We start from the raw sequence: 12,500 nt of genomic DNA on the forward strand, positions 1-12,500 counted from the left end.
CAAAGTGTAAGGATTAAGTACTGTACAGCATTTTGAGGTAATATTTTCATTACCTAACAAGGTTACTTCATATCTTGTGAATCTTTGATCAGAAAATGCCTCTGTTCTATACCTTAGCAACAATGCCTCGACTTCATGTGGGCACATTATTGTTAATGGGCATCCCAATACTAAATCAGTGATTTAGTTACTAAGAAAGCTGTGGCAGCTATGCCTCTAAGACATGGTGGGGCTTCTGAAGTTACTGGGTCCATCAGTTTTTGTCAAATTGTGAGTTCTTATCTCAAAATCTGGGGTCTTTGGGTTTACCAAACACTCAGTTGCTATCCCTATATAGTTTGTATTGTGAAGATTGGAATTGGCTCTCTCCTGATTGTAACAATGAAGGTTCTTAGCTTTTCCTTGATTGTGAAGATTAAATTGAAATCCCCTGTCTATTTTTAGATTTTAATCCCCAAAGTATAAACCCAGTATTTAAAGTAGATCTATCCATTTCAACCACAAAGTATGAACTAACTATAAAAGGTGTGAACTAATCACAAAAAGGTATGAGCACCCATTTCACACATTGAATGGGAGGTCTGTGACCCATGTGTAAAAGAGTGGGCAGTCCTGGAGAGGAGTGTCTGCTGTGATTGGTAGAAATAAAATTAAGGGGAGGTGACATAAGAGAAAAAGGTCTTCAAATAGTGGAAACAGAGACACATGAGGATGATTCAGTCACTCAGAGTTGGACTGGAAGACAGTCACTTGGTCTTGGAGTGAAGACAATTACTTGGAGCTGGAGGGAAGATAGAAACTTGAGGAGAGACTAGAAGACAGACCCTCAGACTTGGAGTGAAGACTCTTGGCTGTGGAATTTGACCCTGGAGGAGCTTGTGTAGGAGATTTCAGACTGCTTTCCTTTTAATCAGTCACCATGGTGAGTGAAAAGCTAACTTCTTTCCTTGCCCTTTCTGGAGGTGTGAACCCCCAAGAAAGGCCCATTGTCTTGAGACTTCTTTCCCCTGACTGGTGCCTTAGAATTTCTACCTGGCTCAGAGGAAGCTGGAGATTTCTTCCTCTCTCTCTCTCTCCCCTTTTCTCTTTTCCTTAATATCTTCCCTCTATTGTAAAATAAACTACCACAAATTACATTTTATTTTAGTAATTCATTTTGGGACTTAGAAATTAAATCCCTGGTGACCACCAATTAAATATTTCAATTCAACCAATAAATTTAACAGTATCTAATCTATTTCATTGATCCACCACTATATTTATTAGTGTAAGGATTAAAATGGGGGTTGTAACAAAATAAGAAAGCAGCTTTTAATAATTTAAGTTTTAATGAGAATATAGTAGAGTTGTAAATTAATATTACCCCATTAAGCCAGAAAAAAGAAAACTTCTAGCAGTTTTTAGCAATTAACAATTTAGTTTAATTAAAACAGATATAGTAAAAGAATATAGTAAAAGAGAGAAATATAGGAAAGAGGTAGAAAAAACAATTTCCTAATATCTATACTAGTTATCCTATAACTACATATAACTATGCATAATTACTACCTAAAACTGCCTCTATCTACCTATAACTGCCTATAATTACTGCTAATAACAACCAACCCCCAAAGTTCCAACCCAATCCAGCCCAATCAAAACCAATCCAATCAGTGTTTAATCCAACCCCAATTAGCTCTGTCAATGAAGACCAGCCACCTTCCAAAAAATTAAAGAAAGAAAAAAAAAGCCTAACAGCTCAAACCAAAAGCCCCAAACCTCAAAACCAAAAAGCCCTCTAAAGACAAAGCCAAAAAAAAAACCCTCTCAGTAAGCTCAGGCCTGCTTTTATTTTCCAGCAACTAAATACCAACCACTAACCCAATATTCCACCAGCAACCAACCCCCAATGACCAACTCATGTCCAGCAGCTGACTTTACCACAACTCCCAGCCCTAACTGTCAGCAACTGACAGACAAACTATCAGCAACTGATCCCCACTGTCAGCAACTGACAGCTAGACCACCTGATGCTGCCCTCTTTTATAACCTCTCCTACCTCACTTCCTATCTCTATGGTTTTTCCTTCCTGTCACTGTGGACTGGTTAATTCCTACACATCTCTATGGTAAGAGGACCTTCAGGTCCCCTGTTAAATTAAAAAAAAAGAATAAAGAATTCCTTTTTACATTAGCCAAAATTATACTTTTTTGATGATTTCTGCTTTGTTTGAGATCTGCTACTGCTAGCTTACTTTCCTTCACATTTCCCCCCCCATTTATTCTCTTCTTACAGATGAATTTGTTATTTTTTCTAGTTTTATAAAGTAAGTTTTTGGTACTTTGATATGTTACTGAATAAATAAGTTAATTTAGACAGAATTACCATTTTTATAATATTCATTGGCCCATGTATGAGTAATTAATATGTTTTCCAATCATTTAGATCTGACTTTACTTGTGTGATAAGTATTTTGTAATTGTGTTCACATAATTCCTAGATTGGTCCTGGTAATTATATTTCCAGATATTTTATCCTATCTAGGGTTATTTTAAATGGAATTTCTTTTTCTATCCCTTGCTGATGGAATTTTTTTGTTAATATATAGAAATACTGTTGATATATGTGGGTTTATTTTGCATCCTGCAACTTTGCTAAAGTTATTAATTATTTTAACTAGTTTTTTAGTTGATTCTCTAGGACTTTCCAAAAACCTCTGACAAAGGTCTAATTACTCAAATTTATAAAGAGCTAAACCAATTGTACAAAAAATCAAGCCATTCTCCAATTGATAAATGGGCAAGGGACATGAATAGGCAATTTTCAGCTAAAGAAATTAAAACTATTAATGAGCACATGAAAAAATGTTCTAAGTCTATTATAATCAGAGAGATGCAAATCAAAACAACTCTGAGGTATCACCTCACACCTAGAAGATTGGCTTACATGAGAGCAAAGGAAAGTAATGAATGATAGAGGGAATGTGGCAAAGTTGGGACATTAATGCATTGCTGGTGGAGTTGTGAATTAATCCAACCATTCTGGAGGGCAATTTGGAACTATGCCCAAAGGGTGCTAAAAGACTGCCTACCCTTTGATCCAACCATAGCACTGCTGAGTTTGTACCCCAAAGAGATAATAAGGAAAAAGACTTGTACAAGAATATTCATAGCTGCACTCTTTGTGGTGGTAAAAATTGGAAAATGAGGGGATGCCGTTCAATTGGGGAACAGCTAAATAAATTGTGGTATATGTTGGTGATAGAATACTATTTTGCTCAAAGGAATAATAAAGTGGAGGAATTCCATGGGAACTGGAATGACTTCCAAGAAGTAATGCAGAGTGAAAAGAGCAGAACCAGGAAAACACTATACACAGAGACCAATACACTGTGGTACAATTGAATGTAATGGACTTCTCTATTATTGACAATGTAGTGATCTGAACAACTTGGAACGATCTACAAGAAAAAACACTATCCACATTCAGAGGAAAAACTGTGGGAGTAGAAACACCGAAGAAAAAACAACTGCTTCCATACATGGTTTGAGGGGATATGGTTGGTGATGTAGACTCTAAATGAACATCCTAATGCAAACACCAACAACATGGAAATAGGTTTTCATCAAGGACACATGTAATACCTAATAAAATTGTGTGCTGACTATGGGAAGGGTGTGGGGAGGGGAGAGTGGGGAAATAATATAATTCTTGTAACTAAGGAATAATGTTCTAAATTTACTAAATAAATTTACTTAAATTAAAAAAAATAAATGGGCAAAAATTATGTAAGGGCAAGAAAAAAAATAAAAAACAAATATCAGGTCAGTTTTCTTTGATAATTTCTTTTAATATGATGTCTAGGCTTTTAATTTTTTTTTTAGCATGGCTTTCAGGTAATCCAATAATTCTTAAATTGTTTCTCCTGGATCTATTTGCCAGGTTGATTGTTTTTTTTTTTAATCACATATTTTGTATTTTCTTCTATTTTTTCATTCTTTTGATTTTGTTTAATTGTTTCTTGATATCTCATGAAATCACTAGGTTCTACTTGCCCAATTCTAATTTTTAAGAAATTCTTTTCTTTATTGGATTTTTATGTCTTTTTCTATTTGCCCAACTCTGCTTTGCATTGCTTTCATTTCTCTTCCTCATTTTTCCTTAGCCTCTCTAAATTGATTTTTGAAGTCCTTTTTGAGTGTTTTTTTTCAGAGGGTGGGACCAATTCACATTTTTCTTTGAAGTTTTGGGTGTAGCTTCTTTGATTTCATCGTCTTCTTCTGAGTCTGTACCTTGCTTTTCTTTGTCTCCATAATAATTTTCTATGTTTAGATGTTTTTTTTTTTTAATGTTTGCTTATTGCCCCAGCCTTTTTTATTGATTTTTACTTTTATCCTAACAGTGGCCTCTGCTGTCAGGATAGAGGGGAAAGTCTCTTATACTTTAATTTTAACTTGCAACTTACCCTTAGCTCTAATTCTGGGTTTCTTTAAGTTTCAGTATTTTATTGATATGATGGTTTGTAGTCCAGGTACTCTAGAGTCATTTCCCACTGCTAATTCACTCTCCCCCATGGACTACTGATGGCTTGTAGAGCTTAGAGGACTGTGAGCTGTCTTGTACTGGGGGTCTTGGTCAGAGGCTTTGGTCCTCATTTTAGACTTAGATGGGCAAGTTTCATTGTGGACTGCCTTATGCCATGGTTCTGGTTTTCTATGTAGGCTTGGGCAAAGGCTCTAGGCCTCTCCCCCCAACCCTGGGCTTACACCAGCCTGGTACACTGCCAACTGCCTTCCACTGGGACTTGGGGCCTCATCTTGGGCTTGACCAGTGCCTTGAAGCCCCACTCTAGGCCTATCCCAGAAAACTGCCTTGTGCTAGGTCTTGGGTCCTTATTATAGCCTTTTGCTAGTGCTTATAAATGAAAAAAATGGGTTTGGGGTGCTCTGCTATTGACTTAGGCAGGGTCTCAGAGTCTCAAAGTTAGCTTGGGTCTAATTTCAGAACCTGGAACAGTAAATACAGGTGAAGGGTGAATTTGCTGTTGGGTTTGGGTTGGTATTCTTGGCGTGACCTTGATGTAGGCTATGTGAACTTGCAGTGGATTGTGTTCCCCTCTCAGAGAACCAGACCTTTGCCTACCTTTCAATTTGTTTTCTGCAGGAAAATTCTTTCATTCCATCCCTTTGTTGGTTCTGTCACTCCAGTATTTGTTTTGAAGCATTATTTTAAGGTTAGTTGGAAAGGATTCTCAGAGTAGGTCAAGTTTTCCTTGCTTCTATTCTGCCATCTTGGCTCTGCCTAGATCTCTCCAGGAATTCTTCTCTTTACATTTATCCTATATATGCACCTGATGTCTCCCCTATTAGAACATAAGCTCCTTTGAAAGCTGAGATTGTTTCATTCTTTGTCCTTATATCTTCACTGCCTCACATAGTATGTTGGCATATATAGTAGGTGTTTAATGAATATTGATGAACTAAGGTGCTCTTTAAGTGGAACATAGTTACTGAATCATCTACTTCTAAACTGATTTCATTGTCATTGTTAGTATAATAAGGAACATTTACATAGTACTATAAATTTTATCAAGCATTTTATTCACAACCACCCTGTGAGAAAATTAGTCCAAGTATTATTAACCCTATTTTACAGAGGAAAAAACTGAGACCTTGAGGCATGAAATGACTTTCTCTGCCTGGTTTCCCACAATTTGAGGGTGGATTCAAATCTCTCCTGACCTCTGAAGTTGTTGTCCACTAAACCACCTTGACACAATTATTTTGGTGTATGTCTTGTTACTAAGGATTTCAAGCTGGTCACCCTTTACAACCTGGCTATATTAGGCCTTGCATTTACCCAAGACTGCATCGTATTTAAATCAGGTGCTTGTTGTCCCTGGGTACAGGCATTTTGACATTGATTGGTATACCTAGTTTGATTATTGTTATTTAGATTCCATCTATTTTTATTACAATTATTACTATTCTAGTTATTGTTTCTATTATACCCATTACTTAATTGTCTCCTAACCTGATTCCTAAAGAGGCAGTCTCTGTACAGGTGTCCAATGTGATCACACAGGAAACACCTCCTAGAGCCTGATCTCCTCTCATTTGGTTTAAAGTATTATTAATATATCTTGGCTGTACAGATCTTAACACAGCCACAGCTTTTATTTCTTTGATTTCACTCACTCTGGCCTTTGATTCAGCTTCCTTCAATTTCCTCTTTAAGTCCTCAACAATAGTATCTCTGTCATCATTTCTTTCCTCCGTGTCTGTAATCAAATATGTGGCCTTCTTCCATAGATCATCCAACTCTAATTCCTCCCAGACAGGGTAATTACTTAAAAAAAAACCTGCCTGATCTTTGGGACAGCATTTTTAACAAAGACCCTCTTAATATGTGCAATTGAGTTCTCTTCCATGGGATCCATTCCCAATAAAGTTTCAGCTGCCTCAGTTATCCTTTCCAGGAAAACCGCAGGATAGTCAGAGACCTTCTGTTTGATTGCCTCAAATTTCAACCATGAATTGGGTCTTTTGGTATACCTTCCCATTACCTCCAGAATTGCATCTCTTGCCTCTATTAACATCTCATAAACTCCCTCTTCAGTTGTATCTAACTTCAAATCCACTGGCCAGGATTGCAATAACAGATCTGTTCTAGTCTCCTGAATAAATTTGGTTCTTTCTCTCTTAGTCAAGACCTCCTTCATCAATAGGGCAAAATATCATTGAAGTCTAGATTGTACAAATCAATTGCCCTACAAATCTCCTTAATCACCCTATTAGGTTCATCATTAAAAAGTGGTGTTCTCTTTCTGATGGACTCAAGGTCTTCTGGGGAAAATCTCTTATGTATTTTCACTTTATGGACTTAATTTTTTTTTCTTACCACTGGCATATCTCTAAGTGGGCACAAAGAAATTATTCCTGCTGCCTCCTCTTTTTCTAGTCTAAGTTTTTCCCATTATTGTTTACTCTGCTGGTATCTTGTGCAAAGCCTTGAGTTGTATTTAGGTTTATTAAGTGCTCGAGGGTATCTAGTTGGAATTTCATTTGCATAACCATCACCTTCATGTCATCCCTTCTAAACCAGGTCACCAGATATTTTAGACGCTTAATACATAGGCACACAGAGGCGCGAGATTTATAGACCATACAGGAACAGATTATAGCCAGGGGTACATAAGCCATAATGTCACATAGCTTAACATCCATTAGGGATTTCAGACAGTCCATAGCAAACACATAATGACAATAATTAGGGAACATCACAAATACAAAATATTATACATAGAGAAAATAATTAAAGAACAGAAACAGTACATTTATAGATATGTCAGCTTTCATTGTAAGATTATTGCTACAATGCATATTGTACATAAACTAAAGACAACAAAATAAATTTCAAACAATCAAAACAGTTTTTTTTTCTCTTAAGATGGCTGCCCCAAGATGGCTGCCAGGGTCTGTGGTGCAGCTTCAGTAACCCCTTCAGGAAGCCAACCTTCAGAATTCTATGTAACCCCCTAAGCTCCTAGCTAGCTAAGTACACAGAGAAATATACAATCATACAAGAAATAAATACCATATACACATTCTTATTCTAGCCGGCTCGCCAAACTATTAGGATAGGATTTTGGATAAGGGAAACACAAGAGGAAAAAACATATAAAAATCTCCTTTATTGTTTTTTAAGGGAAAGGAATAAGGGCTTAGGGATTTACTTGCTTATTCTTATTTTAAAAAACTAACTAACTATGACTAAACTAAAACTTAACCAAATTCCCAAATCTTACTCAGCAAGGGACCAAAAAACAGTTAGAGCCATGATCTGTTGTTGTTAGATGTCCAAGCAAGTCCTGATGTCCAAGTGAGACTGAATGTTGCCGATAGCTAGATACAGGAACCCTTCCTCTGTTCAACACAGGGAAAATCCTCTTAATGCCTTCCTCTTGACTTCCTCAGGAGACCAGAATAAAAGTATGTTGGGGCAAGATGGAGTCTTCCCAGATCCTCCAGCTCAGGCTCCCATGTGACCCTTGGTCATATGCCACTGTCAATCATACCTAGGTTTGCACTTTTCAGTTTTTGCACAGTTTTGCAAATTGCAAACCTTTCTATCCTTTATCACAGTATGACAGGAAAAAAAGTCAGTCTTTTATTTATACTTCAATTGTCACAGACACTTCAGTCATTAAAAACAACAACAAGCTTTTATTCCATGTGTCAGGTCAATAATTGGCTAAACTTGGCCCCATGATAAGAAATGCAAAATGGGAAAAATCCAAATATGCTCATGGAAATCAAATACATTTTTATATACACACGAACACTAATGATTTAAATATTATTCTTTATGTGAATTGGTCAAGCATCAACAGTCATGAATGTTTTCACATACAAAGAACAGAAAAGAGATTACTGAAGAAACTGTCATTTTCTAAATTTAATAAGAAAGAATCAATGTTGGCTTGTTCATCTTTTTGAATTTTGAATTTGAATTTTCTTATGCTCTTCAATGCCTTTTAAAATGTTTTGATTTTTTTTTCTGCATCACTGTCAATGACTGGGAGCTGAATTGATCAGTGTTCTTAGGTCTTTCAGAATCATTTCCCTTTATTTTATGCTAGTCATTGTATAGTTTATTCTCCTGGTTCTGTTCATCTTCACTCTGAATCAGTTCATGTGAATCTTCCCATGTTTCTTTTCACCAATAATATTCCATTACATTTATATTTCATACTTTGTTCAGAAATTCCTCAATGAACACTCATTTAGTTTGCACTAATGATTTTAATCATGATAGTACATTTGACTTAAAATCAATAACATGATTGTAAAATAGACACCATCTGCTTTTCTCACAAAGAAGTAAAACCATGTGTAAAAACAATAAAATTAAACAATTTTTGGAAGCAGAGTAGGAACTGTAAAAGTTCCTAAGGACTGGTGTTTGACTGATACTGGCCAAACGTTAAGGTGGTGATTGACACACATTATTTAGTTCACTTTCTTTTAATAATGTAGGAAATGGAAATCCAAGTTAGGCTTTAACCAGTGCCTCTATTTTATTCAGTTTAGCCTTTTCAATACCTTGATCTTTTGACATTCTGGTCAAATATCCATGCAATTGCTCAGTAGGCTAGGGTAGAAGGATTGATATTTAAATTTGGCTAACCATAACAGTCAAAGTGATTACCCATAACTACAAAATCTGATTAGGACAATCTAACCCCAACAATGTCACTGATTTATTTCCTTTAACCACTATACTTCTAGTGGGGATTAAGGGCTCATGTTTCACATGTTAATGCTAGCTTTACATAAGTATTAAGTATAAGATTCTGTTAGATTCTAAAAAGAACCATGAATGAACAAATAATAAAAATAACGAAAAGCACTGCACCAAGTAATGAGGATCACCATAGCATATAGTTAGTTTCAGTTGTGAATCAGATGAATCAAGGTATAGGAGCAAAGTAAATGGTAATATAATACATCTTCTTGGAGTCTTTTTTTTTTTTCATTTATAAAACCATTCCACTTTAAAAAAAAACTCTTACCTCCCATCTTAGAATCAATACTGGGTATTGTCTCTAAGGCAGTAAGTAAGTAAGTAAGAACAGTAAGGACTAGGCAATGGGGGTTAAGTGATTTGCCCAGGGTCACATAACTAGGAAGTGTCTGAGGCCAGTTTTGAACCCAGGACCTCCTTGTCTCTTGGACTGGCTCTTAATCCACCGAGCCACCTAGCTGCTCCCTATCATGCCACTTTCTGATATTAAATCATTTCATTTTGCCAAAATTTTGAAGTCCTGGATTTTAATAGAGAATTCTGGAAAGGCTATCCAAGACAAAGGATATCTGAAACAATGTGAGTGAAGTTAGGGAGATGGAAATGAGCATGTTGCCTTCATGAGATGAAAATATGCTTGATTAGAGCAAAGGCTATGGATTAGGGGAGTAGATTGAGGAAAGATCGGAAAGATGGGGTAGGACTGGGCAATTGACTCCCTTGAATGTCCGGCAGAAGATTGTGCACTTAGTCAATTTATTTTGAGAGTCCTATATTTTTCTGTGGACACTGAAACACTTCCATAATCCTGGGGTGGGGGTGCGGGATAAAAACAAAGAGACCACTTGTTACGTGTGAAGAGTTAAAAGGAGCAGCAGTAGTACTGGTGGTTACTGGAGCTGGACTCTGAAATTCATAGAGGAGAAGGGCAGCACATGCTGGGAATCTCTGCTGAATTCACATGCATGCACTCTAGCACATGTGCTCCATGGTGCCAGAAAGGCTCACTGAACCTGACATCTTAAGCAGCTTTGATCAATCACCTGCTTGGAAGGCACCAGGGGGCAGCTCCTTGTCATAAAACATTCAGTGCCCCCAATCAATAAGAGCTATGGAATGCCTAGTCCTAAGGGGCTTCCCAGTCAAACTGGATAAATCACATGCTATTCCAAATGGCACTGGTTGACTGCCAGTCCAGTCTGTTCCCCAGCTGGCTGCCTTCAATAATGCTAAGATCAAGTAGAGAAACAATGAACTAGAAGCATTTGTTTGCTTTTGTCACTTAGGAGCCAAGATGGTTGTATTTGAACATGTGCAAGTATGGCAGGAGGAAGCCTGATATGTCCTTTGGGCTTGGGCAACAGACCTTGGCAGAATTGTGAAGTTAGCTTGTCTAACTCCTGGTGCAGGGGAAGGATGATTGGTACTAGAACTGGAGGACCTGGGACTGGATCTTGGCTCTAATATTGACTGATCTAGGAACTCTGTGAAGTCACTGAGACTATGGCTGTTGTCTCATCTCTAAAATGGGAATAATAAGATTGATATTTCATATGGTTATTGGGAAGAAGGTGCTTCAGAACCCTTAAAGAGACATCCCAATATGAGTTATTATTTCATTTCAGAGGGCCTTTCTGACCTTTTTCTTTCTCCAGGGATTTTTGATATAGTTGATTGGATTCTTTACTTTTTCTTCCTCATCCTGCCTGACCCTTGTATGTGTGTGTGTGTGTGTGTGTGTGTGTATGGGGAGTGGGATAGTCAGTGTGCTGCCCAAAGGGGTTGGCTGCTGATTTAGTAAGGGGTAGGGCTGCCCAGATACTATTTTCAAGTTGCCCCTGCATTTTCTGGGGTACCTTGAATGCTTCCACTGAAACTGTACCTTTTGTCTCCAATGAAACCTTTTCTTAAATATAGCAAAATAAACACAATTGCTTTTTTCACTACCTAATTTTTTTGGTTTTCCTGTGAAGTCCCTTTAAATTCTAGCAATGGACATAGCAATCATGTTATTTAAAGTTCATGATACATAAGGCAGACAAGCATTAAGACTTGTCTAGAGTGCATTTTATCTTTTCAGTAAATTCCACAAACTTTGGAGGAAAAGAATGGCCTGAGACTCTAAAAGGGAAATTGGCTCACAAAGGAAAAGAGTTCTCAGGAATGAAACTGATGGCACAGTGATGAAGAATTCTGAGGAGGAAAAAAAGGGGGGAAACATGTAAGGAGACTAAAGGGTTTACAGGTGAACTCTTTGTGGAGAGAAATCTGAAATGCAAATTTCAAAAGGACATGAATAAAGGAAAAGCAGGGTGTTAATTTGAAATTATCTGGAGAGTGATTTTTGGGTAAGAATATAAATTTGTTGATTATATCAGGTTTATTGGTTAGGCCAGCATCATAGTCTCCATGACTCTCTTTTGACCAGGGATGACCCAGGCTTGATCAGGAACCTTAATATTTCAGAAGTCCATTATTCAGCCCATTCCTTGATAATCTCTAGACATCTTTAATTGGTGATAGTTAATTAAGAGGTGGTCCATCAACCTATCAACCCCTCCCCATCCCCACAGGGGGGAAGGTCACTCATGCAGGAAAAGAACCCTTCTCCCCTTTATTTAGTAACTAAATTCTGATAAAAAAGAAGATATTCCTTGGTAGTTCCAAGTATAAAGAAAACATAAAAAACAGCAGGCTGGATGTTATTTCTGACCCAGATCTCAGACACAGGAATAACAGTAATTCTCCCTAATATATAGGAATTGATACAGTGTATGAAAAATACATTCTCACAAGGGGAATGTGACCAAGACAAAATATGAGCCTGAAATTTAACTATAATGATGTCAAGCAAGGTGAATCCCAGAATGAGTTGAAGTCTTCAAAAAAAAAATATTGCCAAGAGGTGGCTGTGGCAAAATGGATAGAGCCAGGCCTAAAATTGGGAGGACCTGGGCTCAAATCTGGTCTTAGATACTAACTTACTAGCTGTATGACCTTGGGCAAATCACTTAACCCCATTTGCTACTCCTTATCCTTCTGTCTTAGAGTTGTTACTAAGACTGGTGGTAGTTGATAAGATAGACAGGGTTGGTTTTTTTTTCTTTCTTAATATGGCCACAAAAATATAACAGTGCTTTTAAAGCTATTGCTTTTAGGTTTGATGAAGAGAAGTGGATTGGATGGGTTTATAGAGTTGGTTGATATGGATCTGG

The sequence above is a fragment of the Monodelphis domestica genome, chromosome 4 (genome assembly GCF_027887165.1).
Source record: "Monodelphis domestica isolate mMonDom1 chromosome 4, mMonDom1.pri, whole genome shotgun sequence".
NCBI classification, from domain to species: Eukaryota; Metazoa; Chordata; class Mammalia; order Didelphimorphia; family Didelphidae; genus Monodelphis; species Monodelphis domestica.